Source organism: Rattus norvegicus, chromosome 20 (assembly GCF_036323735.1).
Source record: "Rattus norvegicus strain BN/NHsdMcwi chromosome 20, GRCr8, whole genome shotgun sequence".
Classification (NCBI taxonomy): Eukaryota; Metazoa; Chordata; class Mammalia; order Rodentia; family Muridae; genus Rattus; species Rattus norvegicus.
The window spans coordinates 55,430,734-55,451,819 of NC_086038.1; the positions used below are offsets into that span (position 1 = coordinate 55,430,734).

At 39.2% G+C, this 21,086-nt stretch overlaps 1 protein-coding gene across 2 annotated transcripts in view; it reads left to right on the top strand.

Moving 5' to 3' along the window:
* The window catches only part of Sim1 (SIM bHLH transcription factor 1), a 79,637-nt gene that overhangs the window by 20,920 nt on the left and 37,631 nt on the right, over positions 1–21,086 (top strand).

Here is a 21,086-nt window from a genome sequence, read left to right on the forward strand (position 1 = left end):
TAATAATATCGAAATTGTTCGCAGATGATCTTTTTGAACTTTGATAGAGAAACAGATTGAAGTCCCATTGGTATTAATAGTAGTTTATAACTAACAAAACATTCTATTAAAAAGAAGACCTGAAAAAGCACCAGAGCTGTGAGATTTAGGTTTTTTTTAATGTACATAGTGCTACTATTACTTTAATCTAATTAAAATTATCTCTCTTTTTTGTTGTTGTTGTGGTTGAGTTTTTTCCTTATTGTTTTGTTTGTTTCTTTTCGCACCCCTGCCTGTCCTGGAAATTTGCTCTGTAAACCAAGCTGTCCTTGAACTGGGAGATCTTCCTACCTCTGCTTCCAGAGTGCTGGGATTAATGGGTGCAGAACCACACTCTGCTATTTGTTTTTTAACCTTTGAAAGGTAGCCCTCAAACACCCAATCTGAGTATTTCAACCTCCGGAATGCTGGACTATCAACGTGATCCTAGCCACCTTTGCTTTGAATTCACCTTTTTTTTTTTTTTAAACTTGCTTGATCTTAGCTGATTGACTTGTTTCTTGAGAGTTCTATGTAGTGGTTGAACCAGAGATCTCACTTCTCATTTGCTAAGTGAGGAAATTAAGGTTCACATATGGTAAGTGATGGAGCTAGAGATCTTTTAATCTTTAAAATTATACTAGTATTATTGTATTATCATGCACCATGTGCATGCAGTGCTCTTGTGGGCCAGAAGAGGGCACTGCTTTCCCTGGGACTGGAGCTTGTAAACTGCTATGGGAGGGTTGGGAATCATACTCGGATCCTCTGGAAGAACTATGACTTTGCTCCAGCCCTCAAAATCCAAGAAATAAAAAAGAATTTGCATTCTTTGACAATTTCTTTGATCATATTCACCCCCATTTCCCCAACTCCCCAAATCTATCCTACAATCTTAGGGTTTCTGTGTTAACTGTCACCTACTACAAGAGGAAACTTCTCAGATAAGGGTTGAGAAATGCTCTGATCTGTGGGTAGAACAATAAGTAATCAGGAGTCATTTTAATAGTAAGCCTGTTTAGCAGAATAAGGCCATTAGTTTTTTTCCCTAGGGCTTATGACTCACCTTGCCAAAAGTTCTTAGCTTTTATAACAAGGACAGATATGGGTTCCATCTCTTGGAGTAAGCCATAGATTCAATTAGAAAGTAGTTGGTTATTCCTGTAACATTTGTGCCACAACTCCACTAGTTAGAATATCTTATCAGACCAGCCATTATTGTAGCCCTCAGAGCTCTTAGCTAGATGAGCCATCTATTACCTAAAATATTCATTCTTTTTCTTTGCCATGGCAACATTAAAAATCCTATCTTAAAGAGATTTTGAAATATCAAACATATTGTTGTTAACTGTGACTATCCTATCATGTAATTGAACATCAGAATTTATTATTCCTATCTAATTATAACTTTATGCCCATAGAGCAATCTGTCCTCATTCCTCTTTTCCACCTGAAGCTAGAATTAAAGGGTCTTTGCTGGTGACAGCATCTGTACTGGCTGGTTTTGTGTGTCAACTTGACACAAGCTGGAGTTATCACAGAGAAAGGAACCCCCCCCCTTTGAGGAAATGCCTCCATGAGGTCCAGCTGTAAGGCATTTTCTCAATTAGTGGTCAAGGGTGGGAGGGGCCGATGTGGGTGGTGCCATCCCTGGGTGGGTAGTCCTGGGTTCTATAACACAACAAGCTGAGTAAGCCTGGAGAAGCGATCCAGTAAGCAGCACCCCTCCATGGCTTCTGTGTCAGCTCCTGCCTCCTAGTTCCTGCCCTGTGTGAGTTCCGGTTCTGACTTCCTTTGGTGATGAACCAGTGTGGAAATGTAAGCTGAATAAACCCTTTCCTCCCCAACTTGCTTCTTGGTCATGATGTTTTGTGCAGGAATGCAAACTCTGACTAAGACAGCATCCTGCCTTCCTCTATATGAGTATGAAGGTTGAGTTGATTTAGGGGAGAAAAAGTCAGAAGGGGAGAGTTGAGTTTCGGTGAGGAAGGCCTGTGGTGGTCAGCCCATCCAAGTTCAAAATGGGGTTTAATGTGAATTCATAATGGAAAATTAGAAAGCTGTCTTGACTTCACTTTTTCAGAACTGTCTGTTCAGATATTAGTATTTTGCTTCTAAAGCACAGTGATGGCATTTTATCAGAGATATTTAATTAACAACATATAATCTTCCCTTTAAGCCTTTTAAAAGGCATTTACAATATTATCGTAATAATGTAAGTCCAATATTTTTTCTGATTTCTTGAATCTTTCTTGATTACAGAGATGTTATTACTGCTCCTCATTTCATTTCTACTACCAGGTTTTACATTTATGTTTTTATAAAACAAAAGTGTTAAATTGTATGTTAGAGAATTGGTAGAAAACAAGTCGTCCTGTTTATCCGATTTTATACAAATTACCTTTTGTGTTGGGATATTTCTAGATTGTGTGTGTGTGTCTGTGTGTGTGTTTGTGTGTGTGTTGTGGTGTGTGTCTGTGTGTTGTGTGTCTGTGTGTGTCGCTCTGTGTGTGTCGCTCTGTGTCGGATGTATTGTGTGTGTGTGTGGTATGTGTGTGCTGTGGTGTGTGTGTGTTGTGTGTATGTGTGTGTTGTGTGTGTTGTGGTGTGTGTGTTGTATGTATGTGTGTGTGGTGTGTGTGTGTGGTGTGTGTGTGTGGTGTGTTGTGTATGTTGTGTGTGTGTGTATGTTGTGGTATGTGTGTGTGTGTGTGTGTGTGTGTGTGTGGTGTGTGTGTGTGTGTGTTCCCATTTCTTCCTTTGAGAGGAATGGAGATATGTAGTGACAGCAATGTGGAAGTGTAAGCTGAATAAACCCTTTCCTCCCCTCTGAGAGCTGGAACTTCCACGAATTCCTTCAGTGTCTGTGCTATCCTCTGACCTCTTGGAACCGCCTGTTTCCTCCTTCCCTTCTGAGTTCACTCCTCCCATTATTGCTGCTGTGATGTGAAGGATATAGACATATAGGATCTTCCTCTTCTTTTCTGGACAACGACTACTCTGTTATCTATTGGGTGATGTCTAGCCTCATCTCTCCTCTGGCTTTCTTGTCTTTTGACAGGAAGGGGTTCTAATCTTTGAGTCATATAATAGGAAATCACGTAGCATTGCCTTATTTGGAGGCTGAGACAGGCAAAAGTGGTTCAGAAATCAAAAGGATCTTTATTTCAACTGTAGGGAAGCCTGACCCTGAGTGTGTAGCTGGAGCTGGCGATCCAAGCCTGCAGCCATAGCTAGCCTAGAAGCTCAGGCAGGAACAAGTTCAAGGCCTGTCTTGGCTACAGGATGAATTCAAGTTCATCCCTGATAATTTAGAGATAACTTTTGAGATAATCATACCCCTAAATAAAGTACATCCCAGTAGTAAAGTGCTTGCCTTATATGCCTGAGGCCCGGGTTCAACCCTCAGTGTGTGGCTATGCACACATACCTTAATAATTTACTGAAAGGCACTCCTGCTGTTCTTAGTGTTTCTCCCTGTACTTTTCTCCCATTGGCTTAGGATATTTGATGTCTTTCCAGATAAGCAGGTGGTGATAGAAAATTCACTGGGTTAAAGTGCTGTCTGTGTTTATGTTATTATGCGAGGATGACTTGGCTGGGGTTTAAATGAAATGTGGAAATGCCTGATGAATACGTATAATGAAGAACCTGCCCATTCCGTTTTGGTTGAAGGAGTAGCCACCTTTCTCCATTTCCTGTCATTTGTGCATCCCAAGGACCAAGAATCTGGAAAGGAAAGGGATTGTCTATGGTGACGGCGAAGCTGAGAGCAATGACGGGGAATTATTTTTGTAGGACACTGACATTGTTTAGGGTCTGTCTGGCTTTTCAATTTTCAAGTCCCTAAAGCCACAAATTTGGGTATTTACAAACATCTCCACACTATAAAGGTTGTGCTCCATGTACGTGACTTCCACCATTCCTTTAGGCTCAGGTACTGTTCTCCTCAGGTATTCTACAGGCAGGAGAGATACCTGCTTGGAGAGAGGGAAGCCAGAATTTACTCAGTACCTCCTTTGTGCCAAGATGTCTGAGAGTAGCTGGTAGACGTTATTTTCCCAGAGAGAAAGAACATTTAGAGGAACCCAGCTCCTACTGGGTCTCTCATTGAATTCGAACCAGTAGTGTCTTGTGAGTAGCTATAACTTACTGATGTTACCTACTATAATGTCAAGTGTGTAGAACATTAATTTTTGCCTCTTTGATGGTATTTGGTGGGTCTTCTTGTCCTCGCTGATCTGTATGGCCTGTATAGCCATATGTGATAGAACATTCTGGGCATCACTCAAGCGCAAACAGTCTATAGTTGACTTAACCAAACAGAAGACACCAACCAGTTTGAGATGGAGCTAGGAACATAGATTGCAAGGGAACACAAGGTGAGAGGGAAGCTCCAGGGAAAGGGATGGGATTTAAAGGGTTGGAAACAGGATTAGGCTCTTTTGACCTGGGCCAGCGACTCCTTTCATTTGCAGCATGGCTTTTTTTCTCCACAGTAAGTATTTGGAAACTGATTACTTTACTGCGATTGCTGGAAGTGAGGTTTTTCTGCCATTCTTTGCTCTGAACTGTTTCACTGAAGCTGGGCCTTCGCTATCAGAATTGAAAGCTGTTCTCAAGGATCTTGCTTTTTCCAAATTATTAGCAGCGATATACCTTCAACATGGTCTTAGTAATAACTTTTGGATCTATGCACAGAACATAGGCTTGGAAGTCTGAGATATCAGTATTCTAAGTCAAATGTAAGTGCTGTTGGAAAGAATGTATAGCACTGCCATGTATAGTAGTTTTACATTGAAGTTACTTGTCAGAAAGAAAATGTGAGGTGTATGTTAGGACAGGGAAGTGAAAGGTCGCTGTATGACTTGATCTGGATTTGCAGGGCTGCATTTGCTTCTCTAATTCTGTTCTTATGAGACTGTGGTGCAGTCTAACCACTAGGCTTCCTATTAGGATGTTTCAAACCCTGGAAATTCCTGACAAGGCATTTGAAAAATGTGTTACAAAATGAGCTATCATTACTTATTATCATACGAGATAACACAGTAGCCAAGAGCCTAGCGGTTATTTTCAGTGCTGTCACTCACTAGTGTGAACTGGCAAACTGCTCAACTCTACTGTTTGCATTTTTAATATGTAAAATGTGGACAGTTTACCTTCTAGAGTCATTCTGACTATTAAACGAAATAATGTGTGCACATTTTGGCACTGTGCTCAATCCAAAGTAACATCGAGAAAGTGTCTATTAGTAGGGTGTTTATTTTAGTGAAATGAAAAGTATTTTTTTTTTAGCACACTAATAAACCACAAACAAACACCTGTGAGGCTCTGGTCTTTGAAAGAGGAAAGCATGAGTTTTAGGAAGGCAGGAGTTTTCTTAAGAATAATAAATCAGTAGTCATTTTGATTCATTGTTAGGTCCTTCAGCTGCTTAGAAGTCTTCATAAATGACAAATTATAAAATGTTATGAAAGATTTACTGAGCACCCATATATGACAGGTGCTAATGCCAAGTCTGAGGGACACAAAAATGAGTGGCAAATGTCTGAGGGGGCTGGGTTGGAAAGGAAAAGTTTAGGTACAAGCACTTGTTCTTGTCTAACCTCCCTGTAGGCCTGCTGCGGATGAGGTGGTTTTCTGCTATGAAAGGAGAGAACCAAAGTGCACAGGTTGGTTCATCCCTGGTGAGCACCTGGGGTGGTTAAAGTCCTTCCTGACCAGGTGAGGGGAGGAAGAACAGGTAGTGCTAGGAGTTGGGTCTATTTGGAGGTCTTTCTTATTCCTTAGACCCCCGATGATTTCTCTGCCTCTGCCTCTGCCTCTGCCTCTGCCTCTGCCTCTGCCTCTGCCTCTGCCTCTGCCTCTGCCTCTGCCTCCCCTCCTCATCCCCTCCTCTCCCCTCTCCACTCCTCTCCCTTTTCCCCTTCCCTCCTTCCCTCCCTCTCCCCCCATATGAGAGAGGAGGAGGAGGAGGAGGAGGAGGAGGAGGAGGAGGAGGAGGAGGAGGAGGAGGAGGAGGAGGAAAGGAATCGATAAAATTAAAAATTACAGATTGCTACAGACACCCTGGCAACAAGCTAGGGAGTTCAAGCCTAATTCTCACAGGGGTATTGTGGCCCATTTGTATCTCATTACTTTGGGAAAAGAAAGTCACTGTACCTGAGTTGATTTTTGTCCTTCTGGACTGTTAAGCTGATTTTTTTCTTTTAAGTGGAATTTCTCACTATTTTGTGTTTGATACGTTGGGATTATAAAAATCAATGCAAATTTTTACGTTGAAAAAAACCACTCTAGATTATCTTTGTAGATTTGTTGCATTTTCAGAATACTGTCAATTATTTTAGGTTCCTGTAATTGTTTTTCACCCTCCCCCTTTACTGGACAGGATCTTTCTAAATAGCCTTGCTTGTGCTAGAACTTGCTCAGTGGAACACGCTGCCCTCCAAACTTAGATCTGCCTGCCTCTGCCAAGCTCAGGAAGATTGAAAGGGAAAATGAAACTCTTACGGGAGTCCATGGCTGGTGCAAGGGGCTCAGTGAGACCAGCTGACCCAGTCAGTGCTTTCTAACTAACCATGGACGCTGTATACTGCCTTAGACCCTGGACTGCACTAGATGGCACTTTTGGTAGGCTTAAAAAGAACAGTGATGTATTAGGGTGAGCAAAATGCAATTGCTATTTCTACATTTAAAAGTCTAACAACTGACCTTTTATGAAGTAACTGATGATATCTTGCAGATGTCTTACCAAGGTCTATAGAATTTCTCCTTCTTTTTAGTTTAGGGTCTCTACAAAGTGAGTTATTTGGACATAATTTGTATGACCTGGGAACTAATCAGCTCCCATTCAATACAATAAAACCCTAGACCCAGTCCAATCACCAGTTTATCGACTTTAGCATCAGAAGTAATGATCTTTTAAAAATATCAGTTGATAAATGTCTCCCATTTAATATCCCTTTATTTAGAACATCTAAAATTTATCAGGATTCCATGGTAGCTGCTGTCTTTGCCAGAAGGATGTTTTCCCTTTGATTGGTTGTAAAATGGATAGAGCCCTCAGAAGGATCGTTCTTTCTTAGGGATTTCTTGTTCAAACAGAAGTTGTATCCACATCAGTAAAGCTGTGCTAACACAGACTTCTGGCCAGGTCTTGGGAATAGCTTCATTATACCGAACTGGATATAATAAAGGTATCCATTAAGGTAGGAATCTCTCAGTGTTTGTACTTTTAAACCCAAGTCCCCTGCCACTTTTTACATTCCATCAGCAATATTATCGTTCTCTGGTAATGTATCCTCAGACAGCGTGACTCTCATAGGTCTCCTTCTGAGCACTGCCAACAGGAATCTGTGGCTTGCTACCATTCAGTTACTTTACTTTCTGGGTTTGTGGTGACTGACTATAAGGTGTTCTGGTGATCAAAGGGTAAAAGTCCAGGCTATTTACTTCCTCCAGCTAACCATGTAGTTACTATCGCTGTCCAAATATGTGGCAGGTAAAGGACTTCCTTTTTCCCTCTCTAAAATATAATGATTCAACCTTCATTTTAAAATTTCCAAGCTATGAGGAAACTCACAATGTTGGAAGTCTGAGTGTTTAGCTCACTGTAGAAATCACACCGCAGTCCTGCCAAAATGAAGCATTGATTGTGTTGTCTTTGGATTCTGGCCTCAATGGGGCTCAGGAATGCTGGATGAATGAGGCAAGTTGATTCTACCCCTTCAATTAGAGCACTCGTTGCACTAGCAGAGGGTAGAGAAGTGTTCTATTGTCAAAGCTAATTGCAGAGTGGAGGAAATATTAGAGACAACACAGGGTATCTTACAATTTAATTTCTTTTCTGTTAGTGTGTTTTCTCAGTTGACTCAATAGGAATTTTAAATTTCTGTCCTAAGAATCTGCTTAATTTCTGTTGTGATAATTAAGGGGATGATAGGGGTGTTTTAGACTGAAGTGCTGTCTAAGGCAAGCCGGGGATGGTATAAACACTCAGCAAATATTTTCCCAGTGCCTGCTGCACGCCAAGCTCTATGGATGGTTCAAGTCTCAGTGTCTGTTATAGGTAGACCAGAAGGAGCTCTCAGAAATATTAGATACAGTGTGATAAAAGGAGAGAAATCAAGAACACCTAAGGCTTCAGTCTGTGCTCTGTGGACCATGTGGGATAAAGCAGTTTCTCAAGCAGTGGCAGCAAGCCCAGTTGTGCGTTGGGGGTTTCTAACTTGGAGGTGCCTCAAGAAGTCACTTAGTATGGTAGGCTGGAAAGCTCTTAGATAGTGATTGGAGATCATCCAGGTATGGAACGTAAGGTCAGTGTGGAACAAGATCACCCGTGACTAGATGACAGCAAAGGAGAGAAGATCCTTGGGGACAGAGCAGGAGCTTTGCAGAGAGGAACAAAGGTCCAGGTTCTCAGAAAGTATCTCAGAGCTCCCTTCTTGGGTACTGGCTTTCCATCTTTCTGCAGTCCCCTTTCACCTGATTGCTTTCTTTACCTTTCTTCTTTTTTTCTCCCTCTGCTCTCCTCTCCTCTCCTCTCCTCTGCTCTCCTCTCCTCTCCTCTCCTCTCCTCTGCTCTCCTCTCCTCTCCTCTCCTCTCCTCTGCTCTCCTCTCCTCTGCTCTCCTCTCCTCTCCTCTCCTCTCCTCTCCTCTCCTCTGCTCTCCTCTCCTCTCCTCTCCTCTGCTCTCCTCTCCTCTCCTCTCCTCTCCTCTCCTCTGCTCTCCTCTCCTCTCCTCTCCTCTCCTCTCCCTCTCCCTCTCCCTCTCCCTTCTCTCTCTCTCTCTCTCTCTCTCTCTCTCTCTCTCTCTCTCTCTCTCTCTCTCCAATAACAACTGGTATGGTTTTCAGAGTATTCTCCCCCTCCCAGCATCAGCACCACTGGGGAATGAGTGAAAATGCACATTTCTGGATTGCATCTTAACCTGTAAATAAATGAAAAAGGTCGAGTCCAGCAGGTTAGGTGCTTTCTGAGGAATGCTCAAAGTTTGGAGGCTACTGTGTTCAGGGGAGGAATCAAAAGCTGAATCAAACAAAATAGCAGATGGGAAATACTCTACCATCTCTTTCTGGGACAAATATCTAAGGCTAAGGAAATAACTGTATTTTAACTTTAACCACTTCTGAAACACTGTCAGGAAAGTCTCTCAAATCTTGTAAATTATAACAATAATCAACTACCTATTTATCTATTGATTGCTACATATTTTGTGTAGCATTGTAATGACTGCCTTCAACTAGACAAAATGAAAGTAAGTCATTTCAGTGGGCAGCTCAAGTTTTCCACCAATGAGTGAAACCTTTATTTAACACAAGATCCTGGCCAGACAATTTAAAACGATGCCTGAGGCACGCATTTGATGAATTATGAATTTTATTCATAAAATACATCTCAAATTTATTTTAGCTGTTTAAATAATGGAGCTTAATGTATATTTAGTCAAGCATTACAGTAGTAAGGGCTTAAGGAGATTAGAAATAAATGAATCCAATTAAAGAACATGTCCCTGAGATTTGATATGTCATCGACAGGAGTGAACTGTTTGCACAGCTACTGTAAAGAAATCATTAATGATTAACTATCTAGAAGAGGGTTAATCAAGAGTAAATGTCATAAAAGAATGACATTCTTTAAAATATTTAAGTAAAACAAACAACAACTTGTGTATCATAGCACAGCACATCATGCCATCATTTCTGCTGTCCTTCCTGCAGAGTACGAAGTTTGAGGCTTTGTAATACGCAAACTCCAGTTTTGTACTATACAGAGCAGGGAGAACCCTCCAACAGTCCCATGCACTAAGCCTCTTGGGTCTCCTCACATGATGTTGTGGGGCTAGAATTTGGAGACCCTGCAGCCTTGAATATGGGATCAAGCTTCTCAGGGTGTTGGGAAGATTATGGTCTTTTGACTAGAGGTATTTTTTTTCTTTCCTTTTCTGGAGTCAAAAATAGCTGTGCTACTTTTATGTGCTCTACTGGAGGGTACTTTTAGGGTTTAGAACTAGATAAGAAAAGGTACCTATTAGAATAGAGACTAAGCGAAATTTAAGAGGTTAGGTGATGGGGATCGTTAACTAAAACAAAGTAACTCTCACTTCAAGGGGAATAAGATATAGTTTATTTTGGAGCTAAATTTGAGCGGCCATGACTCAGAAATACAGATTTAGATTGCTCAAAATTCTGCATTCCAGTATAGTAACAATTCCATGAAGTCTTAAAGTAGCAGAACAAAGAGATACTTTTTAAATACATGTGGTATGCAGATTGCAGCAAACCAGGGGAATCTCAGCTATAGGTCATAAAATGCTACCTTCATAGCCTTCTGGTTGGTGGAAACTAGGGTCTGTTTGTGCATTCTACAGGGTTTGTTTACCTAACAATTACTAATATGTAGGTCACATTCAGAGGTGGATAACAAGCTACTACTTGAGGGTAGATTGGCCATTTGACTCAAGATAATTTGGCTTTGGATTTGCAACATTCAAATATCTCTGTACAAATTAGTTCATCAGTCTTGTAGAAGGCTCAGTGTAAGGTACACTTTCCCCAATAACTTTCATTAACAGATTTCTATTGGCCCTCTCTAACTTGGTTATGTTAATAATCTTTTTCATTTTGGCCTCAAATTCATTATCCCCCTGCCTTAGCCTTCCCAGTGTTGGAACTCAAGGCATATGTCTCCATACTTGGCTATCTTTATTTATGTTTGACTTCTTCCTAGAAGTCGATTAAATTAGGAGTTAAGGACTGAGGATATAGGTCTGTTGGGAGATGACTTGCCTACCATGCCTGAAGTGTTGAGTTTGATCCCAGTGCCACATATGCCAGTCATGGTGGTACATGCCTATCATCCCATCACAGAGGAGGCAGAGAGAGGAGGACGAGAAGTTCAAGGTCATCCTCATCCTCAGCTACATATTGAGTTGAAGACAAACTGTGTTACACCACATTTTGCTCTAAAAACAAAACAAAACAAAACAAACAAACAAAAACAAAAACAACAAATAAATTAGCAGTTACGGCAGTGAAAGGGGAGATTCTCAAGTTTTAATTTACTTCATTTTTGAAACAGGCTGTAGATATTGTGTTTAATTTGCTTTGATCTTTCTTATAAAAATCAAAGCCCTCCTTGTCTTCTAAGAAAGTAAGAAACAGAAAAGGGTCAATAGAATGTAGATATTAAACCTAACGGATGAATAGCTATACTTGAGCTTTGAAATAGGGAATGCTTTTCTGAACACAAAATAAAAATTTCTTGTAGCGAGAAATGTGCCCCCCAAATTATAGATAATTCTATAAAGTGGCAAGAATGGAAAATGTATCAGAAGAGAACAGAAGTGTTGAGACACTAAGAAAATGTGAGTATTTGGACATTTAAAAATCATAAGTGGCATTTCTAAGACGTTGAACCTATAAAAAAATAAAATTCAATAGTGTTTCATCTTTTGTATGTAAAATGTGCAAATACAAAATCTTGGAAATACAAAAATTGGAGAACTACTAATTGTATGGTAAGAATAATTGAAACTTGCCTCAATTAGTGTTTTATAAAGTATTTGTTCTGATTACAAAAGCCAAACATGCTCATTATAGAAAAATTATGATAGTAGAGAACTATAAAATGATTAAAGATATTTTGATATGTTTTCTAGGTATCTGCACTCAACATTTTAGTTTATTTTCTCTCGTTATGAATACATAGTACTTGCTAACTTAAGAAAAATATTCAGTTTATTGTATATTTCACAATCGAAGTCACATCATTTAAAGGTTATATAAAATTTTATCACAAGGTTATACCATAATTTAGTAATTCCTCTAGGTTTGGTTACTTCATACTCCTAAGTAAATAAAAGAAATTATGTCAATAAACATCTTGTATAGATACATGATGCTTATTTTTGATTATTTTCTATTTTTTATAACATATTTATATGGCTACAGGTGAAATTGCTGGACTTAAGATATGAGAATTCTCAAGACTCGTGACAGATGTGGCTGGTTTACTCTCTTACCAGTAATAATGTGAATGTCACTGGGATTTGTCATTAGAAATACCTCTGCCAAATTAAAAACAAAATTATTATGTTGCTGGATTTAATGTAGTATATAGATTCTTAAGACTAACCCTTTGAAATATTTTTAAACAATTTGTGCATTCTTTTCTTACTTTCCTATTGTGAAGATAGTGCATTCATTATTGGGTTGCAGAATTTATTCCTTTGGGGACTTAAATGTTTATTTTTCTTATTTCCTTTCATATAACTGTGTTAGAAAAAATAGTTTAGGATGAAATGACTTTAGTATTCTAGTTTTCCTAAATATTATATATAGTTGAATTACAATTTGATAAGATAATTTATTACAAGAATAAAATAGGAGTTGTCTCTTTGACTTAGTATCTCAGAGGATTGCTGAGTCATCATTATTAATTCTAACCTGGGAATTTTAAAAGGTCTCACATAAACTAATTTACTTAATAGATAGCTTGCATTTATTTAAAAAGGTAAAATAGTATTTTTGAATTTTTGATCAATTTGATTTGAGGCGAGTTGATTACAATGAGATATGTTACTAGGGTCTGTTGGTTTGGAAAAGGTTGTTGTGTGAGAAGGGAGTTAGTAGTTCATTGCCAAGATATGATATTCACCACACAGAGACACAAACTGAAGGAAGTGCCAAGGGTGATTGAGACAGTGATGGGTCTGTGAACTAAGAAGGAAAAGGAGAAAGCTCTGTGGCCTGCAGGGGTAAGAAGACAAATCCAGTGTGACGGCCGGCAGTCCTCCTCTTAACACTGCTTCAGCATGCTCCACGGATTAATTCAAAATACCAAATGTATGATCCGAAGGTGATCACTTCTCTGTGTGTTACAGCTTTTCCTGTCCCTTTTGCTTGGTATTGTTTGCCTACTGGTCATATTCATAGCTTTATTGAAATAAAAAAACAACAACAACAGCATACTTCGTTCTCAAGCATTGTCCTCCCCTTGTGTTAACATCTACTCTGCAGAGTGTTAGGTGGAACCTTCAGAGTGGTGGAGAAAGGGGTTTTAGGAAAAAGCACTGTTTGTAAAAGCAGAGTTTGGGGGAGTGACAATGGAATAAACATGAATGCACTTATTTGTATGAGACTATTTCATTTCCAATGGTGCCTCAGCCTAATTTTCAAGCAGCTTGCCTTTGTATTTGAGCTTCTCAGTACGGTATCCTCCTTATCATCTCTTTCTGTTGGACTCTGTAGGAGCCCGAATATGAAATTTAAAGCACATCTCTCTGCTGCCAAGACCTACTGGTGGCCAGGCAGCAACTCTACCGGAATACAAAGAAGGTCATGCACTATGGGTAAGAGTGACTCTAGGATTCAATTAAAAAGTTTAGTATAGGCACAGCCATCCCCACTTAACCTGATCACAATTTAATGCAGTCCCCTGCTTACTTCAACCGGTGCCTTTGGAACCAAATCAGTTGTGTGTCTCTGTTTCCACGTTTTGCCTGGGTAATTTGATCAATTTCAGCTGTTTAAAAAAAATAGCTCAGTCAGGAAATCTGGCAACGTCTTTTTAGAATTGCCTTGAAGCATAATGTCCCCAAAGAATCTCCAGGATGACCTGCAGGATGATCCAAACTTGTTGTCTCAGAGGCAAAAGTTCAGTTTTCTAAAAAGAAGATTGGGGACAGTGAGGTGTTAGGGAGAAAAATGTTTTGTAAAGAATCTAGAAACGACCTCAGTGATGATGTTGACCTTCTTTGTACACAGATTGCAAGGTTGTGACTTTTAGGTACAGCGTCTTGGCTGCAATGATAGAAATGTTGCTAATGTATTTCTCTGAGGTGGAAAGTTCCTTCCTTCCTTCCTTCCTTCCTTCCTTCCTTCCTTCCTTCCTTCCTCCCTTCCTTCCTTTCTCCCTTCCTTCCTTCCTTTCTTTCTTTAACATTTTTTATTGGATTTTTTAAATTTACATTTCAAATGTTATCCCCTTTTCTGGTTTCCTGTCCATAAACCCCCTATCCCATTTCCCCTCCCCCTTCTTCTATGCAGGTGTTCCCCCATCCATCCACCCACCCCACCCTGACATTCCCCTACACTGGGAGGTCCAGCCTTGGCAGGACCAAGGGCTTCTCCTCCCATTGGTGCCCAACAAGGCCATCCTCTGCTACATATGCAGCTGGAGCCATGGGTGTGTCCATGTGTACTCTTTGGGCAGTGGTTTAGTCCCTGGGAGCTCTGGTTGGTTGGTATTGTTCTTATGGGGCTGCAAACCCCTTCAGCTCTTCAATCCTTTCTCTAACTCCTCCAATGGGGACCCTGTTCTCAGTTCAATGGTTGGCTGTTAGCATTCGCCTCTGTATTTGTCATGCTGTGGCAGAGCCTCTCAGGAGATAGTTATATCAGGCTCCTGCCAGCGTGTACTTCTTGGCATCAGCATTGTCTGAGTTTGGTCATTGTATATGGGCTGGATACCCATGTGGGGCAGGTTCTGGATGGCCTTTCCTTCAGTCTCTGTTCCAAACTTTGTCTCCGTATCTCCTCCTGTGAATATTTTTGTTCCCACTTCTAAGAAGGACTGAAGCATCAGCACTTTAATCATGCTTCTTCTTGAGCTTCATTTGGTCATTGGATTGTATTGGGTAATCTGAGCTTTTAGGCTAATATCCACTTATCAGTGGAAAGTTTCTTTCATTAGCTTTACAAGGGTTTCAGAGTGAGCTTTTCACATGACAAGTTGGCATTGATTTCATGAATGGTTGGGGTGCATTGTGGAGGGATGGCTGAGGAAGGTCAGGTCCCATTTTTTTCTACTGAAATTTAAATTAATCCAAACATGTTCATGGTTATTATAAAGTTTAAAGTAGATTGGATGACTAGTTCTGAACATTGAATGATTTTTTTGACTGTCTATAATGGAATAAGAGGATTATTTTGGTCTGCAAACATGGGTGAGATTGACAGCTACAAGTCCAAATGACTGTGTGTTACTAATCTGGCAATGCTTTTGGAGTGTGGTACCCAAGGATGTCTATAGCTGGTGCACAAATCATTAAGAGAAGAGAAAATCAAATATGAATCATTCTCCCCAGTAGTTCTTTTTTTCCAGTATACCATTTGTGTTGGAGGTCAGTATGAGTAACTTTTACCTTAAAAAGATAAATTGTGGTGCCCCAATTATGTAGTAGTCCTCAAGAAAGTTTGAAGAACAGGAACATGTCTTTTTGTTGTTGTAAAAAAAATCACCTAACTCATATTCGTCACCAAACTCCTTGCTCTTTGGAATTTAATGTCCGTGAAGCTGAGGTATTTATTTTCTTATTTATTTATTTCCTTATTTATTTATCTATTTATTTATTGTCCTACATCAGGAAGGAAGTGTTAAATAAATGGTTGCACTAAGCACACATGTAATCTTGAGTACATGTGTGTTACCAGATTTGCCTCACTAGAGGGCAAGGAGAGAAGTAGAGCCAGACTTCTTTCGGAGCCCGAGTTTGGAGGAGGGAACTGGGACTTGCAATTCCGGTGAACAGCTATCCCTTTAAGCGGTACAAATGAAATTCTCAATTTAATAGAAGTCTAAAAGTAAAACAAATGCTTTGTTCTTCCGAAATCTGCAATTCAGAGCTACTCTTGGCAGCACATCAACCACACTGGAAACGTCTTTAAGTGGGTATTTTTTTATTATGCTTTTCATCCTAACATATCTATGGAGCTGTTGGGGTTTTGAATAGAGAAACAGGAAGGTTGAGTTACACTGGATGACTGTGTTGCTCTAACGATTCCATGTGCTTACTTAGCAATAAAGAGCTTACCTTAGTGTTTTGGCTGCATGCAGTAGAACTTAAAGACAGAAACATAGCAGACCAAACTAAAATGCGTTTGGGATGAAAAGCAAAGAGATGCAATGTAAGAAGCATTCGTTCTTTTTTAAAATTAAAACATTTTTTTTACTTATTCTTTGGGCCATATATCTTGATTATGTTTTTAAAACTCCTCCCAGACCCTCCCCATCTTCCTACACACTCACCTTTGTTGTTACTCCCCCATGTTTACAATCTAAAGCGAGGTAGAGTGGTGTGGTGAGAAGTTAAGAGATAACGCTGATGGAGTTTTTGCTGTTCCAGGCAGGGTTTTCACTCATGATTTTCCATAAATCTCATGATGTCTCTATGAATCACAGACTAGAAATGGAAGCCTCGACGGCAGGATGTTAGTAGGAGACAGAGGATGGTCTGCTTAGTTCTGTGCTCTCCGGCTAAGTCTGAGCAATTATTATTATTACTGTCTTTAAAATTTAAAAATAATTTTAAATTTTACGTGTGAGAGTGTTTGCTTCTTGTACATCTGCATACCATATGCATGCCTTGTATCTACAGAAGCCAGAGAGGGCATTAGGAGATGGTCATGAGCTAAACTGTCAGTGCTGGGAACCAAACTTGTGGATTTAAACTGCTGAGTTACCCCTTCATCCCCTGGAAATTTGTTTGTTTGTTTGTTTGTTTGTTTATATTGAGTATCAGACCATTTTTCAGTTAAATCGTCAACCGTATGTAATCCTTACATTTGACAATTATATGATTGTGCACAATTAAACTATATATTGGATTTAAAATGTTACTTAGATTTATTTAATTTGCAGTATTTCTGTTTTTGAAAGCTATGCAAGCTGAATGTGGCGCTGCATGACTTTAGGTGATTTCTGTGAGTTTGAGACTCACTTAATCTATGGAGGGAGTTCTAGGACAACCAGAACTACATAGCGAGACTCTGTTCCAAAACAAATAAACAAACAAAAAGTTTTAGAAAGACAAAAACATTTTAATTCTTCCATAAATATATGATGATTATAGACATTTATGGGTTATATCCTGATATTTCAACACATGTATGCAATGCGCAATGTAATTAAAATTTCTTTTTCTTTTCTTTTTTATATATTTGGAGCTTTTCATCTCTCTTTTTAGTTCATCATAAACATATAATGGGGTATAAACAATAGTTAGTTACTTCCCACTAGAAGTTATTTAATACCAAATTTCCAACTTCTCGTCCCCCCTCCCACACCCTTCTAGACTCAAGTAGTAGTTGTATTCTGTTCTACTCTGAGAACTTACATGTGTGGGGAGAACATGTGGTTTTTGTCTTTCTCTATCTGGATTTTTTTTAAAAAGTCTATTGTATAGCCTAGGTTGGCTTAAACTTGACATGTACCCAAGGATGATGTTAAACTTCTGCTTCTCCTTCCTCTCATCTTCCAAGTGATGGATTACAGGAATGGCCACTGTGGTTAGTTTATGTGGTATTAGGGATCCAACCAGGACCTGGCACCTGGTAGACAAGAACTCTATCCACTAAGCTACATCCCTGGCCCTGCCATTCTGAGTGTTCACTTGACGTAATGTCTCTCAGTTCCACCCGTGTTGCTTCAAATTACAGGATTTCCTTCTATATTATGGCAATAGAATACTCAGGCCAGAGTCAGAATTTAGGAATCACTTTCAAAGCCAATTTCAAGGGACCTAGTATTAATATTCTCCTGTCCAAAAGGTTCAACGATCTCCAAAACAATATCATGGTTGGGGGACCAGTTATTCAAACACATGAGCCAAGGCTGTAATTTTCACATTTAAACTATAAATCTGATTATGAATCCTATAACTTTACTGAATCTATTTATTAGTCCTATCAGTCTTCACATGGGGTCTTCATGTTTGATGTGGTCTGCGAACTGGGATAATTTGATTTTTGTTCTCCTTACTCATACGCCTTTTCTTTCTTTCCTTCCCTTGTTCTCTTGTTTTGGCTGAAATTTCCAATACTATGTTAAATAAGAGTAATGGAGGTGGATAATCTTTTTTTGTTTCCTGTCATCTACACATGAGCTAGGGCAATTGAGAAGAGGGGACCTAAACTGAGGTGATGAGGCCTCTGTAGGACTGGCAGGCTTGAGTAAGGTTGAGTAAGAAAGCTGGCTGAGAAAGTCTTGAGGAGAAAGCCAGTAAGTGGTGTTATTTCATGGCTTCTGTGTCAGTTCTTGCCTTGAGTTCCTTTGACAGTGGACTGTGAAGTAGAATTGTTAGTGAGATAAATGCTTTACTCCACAAGTTGCTTTTGGTGTTCTACTATAGCAATAGAGACCCTGTTTTTCTTTTTTAGATCTTAGGGGAAATGTGTTCAGCTTTCTCCCAGAAGTAAGTCTGACTATGTGTTTGTTATATGATTATGTTGAGAAACACTCCTTCTATACTTAATTAGTTGAAAGTATATAAATGAAATGGTGTTTAATTTCTTTAAATTCATTTTCTGCTTCTATTCAGGTGCTCATATAGCTTTTGTCTTTCATTATTTTGGTGGAACGCACTACAATTATTGATTTATGTATGCCAAACTAACTCTGCACTCTTAGACTAGTTCATGGTGTGTACTACTTTTTACTTTTTGTGTTTTTGAGATGAAGTCTCATTTTTATGTAGCCTTGGCTCTCCTGGATTTCCCTGTGTAGATGACACTGGCTTTGAATTCACAGAGATCCACCCGCTTCTGCTTCTTGAGGGCTGGGATTAAAGATGTATGCCACCAGGCCTGATTTAATTTTTTTCTTATATTTATTATCATTGTGCAAGAGAACATGTGCCAAAGCATATGTACAGAGGCCAGACAACATTTTGGGGTTAGTTCCCCACTTCCATCGTTATGTGGGTTCTGGGTTTGAGCTTAGGTTTTCATAGTTGGTATCTTCACCTGCCACACCATCTTGCCCACTCCCAAGTTTGATCTCTCTGTTATGTTGTTAGCTTGGGGTTGCTGGTATTTCATTGAAGAATTTTAGGTTTATATTCATCAGGGATCAGGGGCAGTGGTGTGTAGGGTGTGTGTGTGTGTGTGTGTGTGTGTGTGTGTGTGTGTGTGTGTGTTATTGCTGTGTCTTTGATTTGAATATCAGGTTAATGCTGGGAACACAGAATGAGTTTGGGAGAGTTCCTTTATTCAGAGAGACCTTGTATAATTTGATAGTGAAAATATCAAATTTCTTTATTCCTTACACACACACACACACACACACACACACACACACACACACACACACATCCTGTATTGAAATAGGCCATATTTGCAATGGTGGGTATTTTTTCTGTTTATGTATGTGATACAAGACAGGGACTGAATGGAATTTCTGTATCTGGTGAACAGAAGTGCACTGGACACAGTGGTCAAGAGTGGGAGCTCCACTTTCTGTCAGAATCCAGTGTGACTGTTTTCTAAAGAAAGGCAGGCCACTCAGTTCATAACCCATCAGTGTCTTCCTCCCATTGAGAAAAGTCTTCCTAAAGTTGTGTCTTTGTCTTTCTCTTCCAGTTATGTGATATACTGCACATTTGCTTTCATATTGCAGCAAAGTATCTCTTTGCTTATGTCTTCCTGAACTTTAGAGTTTACTGGGGGAAATCATAATCATTTGAAAATGATTATGCTATTATTAATGTTAGCGTAGGACATTTTTTCCTGGCCTCCTCTGTACTTCCCTCAGAATCAGCCCTGCTGCTGAGATAGAGTCTTCTGTTCATTGATTTCTACAAACCCTCTAGAGCAGAGCCCCCACTCAGTAAATATAAAATGTATGATCAGAAGGCGGGAACAGCTTTGTAGGAACAAATGTATGATGTTGCGGAAAAGAGAAAGCCCAGAAGTCAAAAACTTAGTTTAGGAACCATTGTTTAGATAAAGTGAGGGGCTGAAGATGGAGAACTTCAATATATTAGAAGAAAAACAAATCAGGAGTTGTATTGTGGACCATTTTGCATTTCTGACTGAGGCGTACCCATGGTCTACACTGTCTTTACAAGGAGATGATTAGAGAAATACTGACAGTAATGGGGAAGTCAAGGTGTTTGACTTCTTTCTGAATTTTTGTTGTTCTTGTAGAATAATATTTTTATTCTTATTGAATGATTTGAACATTGTCAGATTTCAAAGGGTTCTAGGATTTTCCTATAGATACCCAAGTCTATGAAGTCCTTTATATCAAATGGAGTATTTTTATATACTCTACATACAATTTCTTGTATGCCTTAATCTTTTCTAGATACTTAAAATTCCTAAAATAATATAAATGCTGTATAAACAGTTATTGTACCTTATTGTCTATGGAAAAATGGGGGGGGGCTGTCTATCAGGACAGATGCAATTAAAACTAATCTCAATGCAATGTTATTTGGCTCCACAGATGTGTAACTTGCAGACAAAGTTGCTGACCGTGACTGATGGCATGCTATTGTAGTTTGCTGATATATGTTACTGCACTTCCCAGGATAATACTGAGAATGGTTTAGTTGGTTTCTGTTCTTACTCGGAAAACTCTTGACCCGAATAATGAATTTTGCCTTTTTTGAATTGATAAGTAAATTTCATATATTTATAGCACATGGCAGGGTTCTTGATGTATATATACATTGTGCAGTGGCTAGATCAAGCATACTTTGCATATCTACTAGCTCACATACTTACACTGTATGTTTTTCATAGTAAGGACTCTTAAGAATCATATCCCACAGTAAGTATACTTTTCTGTTTACCTGATTTTGCCAGTCTCTTAAAAAGAGAAAATAATCATAGGATAATAACTATTTGCTTACTCATGGAACATGCCTGACCCATTATTGAATGTACTAAGATATATATATATATATGTATATATATATATGAATAAACAAACAAACAAATAAATAAAAAAAGGTTACAGTGTTCTAGAGAGTAAAAACAATTAGTTACCTTGGTTCATTCCAGTTAGTTCTTGAATTCATAAGAAATTTCTTTCACAAGTAGTGATAAAGAAGACTATTTGAAAAAGTTATTTTGAAGGACTAGTGGGACATAGATATTCTCTGAACAAAATTAGAAGTTTCATGTGACATCTGATGGTATTTGGAAGACTGACCAAGCAGACTTCATAACACAGCTCCTTGATCCCTTCATATCGGTCTGCAGTCAGTATGTATGGTTTTCTCCTGGAATTTAAGGAACTACACGTTATAGTTATCATCTTCGTTCTCATGGTTCTACCTAGTG